Here is a 1,381-nt window from a genome sequence, read left to right on the forward strand (position 1 = left end):
ATGGAACGGAAGTTAGGAATACACAGAGTTTAAACAAATACAAGAGCTGATCCTCTCCAGGGAGGAGCTGCCAAGGGGATTATTCAGCTGCTGTGAGGCTTTGCAGGAACAGCTGGAGAGAGACAGACAGCTTTTGCGCAATGTTTGCAATTTTACTACAGCCAAAGAGCACGGTAAGGGTAGGAAACCCAGGGCCAGTTTTAACAGCCAAGTAAACAAGTAAAGAAGCAACACAGGAAAAGAAAAGCAGCTTTGGAGCATCAAATCTGGGGAAGAGGATCCTTTCCAGCTCCTAAGGGCCAGATCAGCAGCACCCACCCAGATAAAATTTTCACTTACCCCTATTCCAGAGGGAGAACAAAACACAACTTCACCGAGTTTGCAAGAGCTGCGCTTAAGGCTCAGCTAACTGATTTAGTACGCGCTCAATTCAGCGATTAATAATAACACGTAAGCCAGACTTTTGTGCTGACTGCAAATGTTACTGCGTGTGTGGATCCACTGGTAAAAATGAACTTTGGATGAAGATATAAAAGTGGCAGTGTCTCAGGATGTGCTGAGAGGTAGTCCACCACGTTAGCTCGAAGTCAGTCAGACGGCAGGGTAGATATGCACCTTTATAGACTACGTCATTAGAGACAGAGCGTGCACAAGTTTTTGCGAACCCAAGTTCACTTCGTCAGTGCTGGTCTCATCGGGCATTCGGAACAACCACAAGTCGTCGCCGGCAGCGCCGTGGGCTCTGCCCTGAGTTTCTAGACTTCTTACTACCCCAGACTTGAGGTAGAAATTCGAGGAAACACCCGAGATGTGTCCTCAGTCGGATCACTGATGTTTTGTGCATAGCAGCGTACGCTCAGAAATGAACCGGACACGTGAAGAGCTGTCAGTGTTGGCTGGCACAGACCCTAGCTTGCAGCTTTGCACACCTGCGGCAACTGCCGAGGAGCAGGAAGGAGCACCCAAGCAGCCAGCCGCCTGCCCGCCGCCGGCAAGCGCTCCCAAGGCCACAGCTAGGGAGCCACTGGGGAAAATGCTACTGGACTGCCCCACTTCACCGTCATGCAGCTGCAGCCTCCCACATCTGGTGGCCTCCTGGGGCCTGCACTGACTCGCCTGCCTGCCCGGTGTGCTCCTAACTTGGCCCCAATGCAGCCCCCTCCTGTAAAAATACAGGCCCAATGCAGCCCTTACAGCCCCCTCCTAGCCCAGTGCACCCCTTTCCTGCAAAAATGCAGCCCCTTGCATCCTGCCCCAACACAGCCCCTTGCACTGCAGCCCTTGTTGCCCCTCCCCCACCCAGTCCCTGCCTCAGCCCCTCCCCGCCCTCAGAGCCACACGGCGCATGCGCGAGAGCCGGAACGGAAGTTGCCGGGGGCCG

This window comes from Alligator sinensis, unplaced genomic scaffold, assembly GCF_000455745.1.
Source record: "Alligator sinensis unplaced genomic scaffold, ASM45574v1 scaffold829_1, whole genome shotgun sequence".
Classification (NCBI taxonomy): Eukaryota; Metazoa; Chordata; order Crocodylia; family Alligatoridae; genus Alligator; species Alligator sinensis.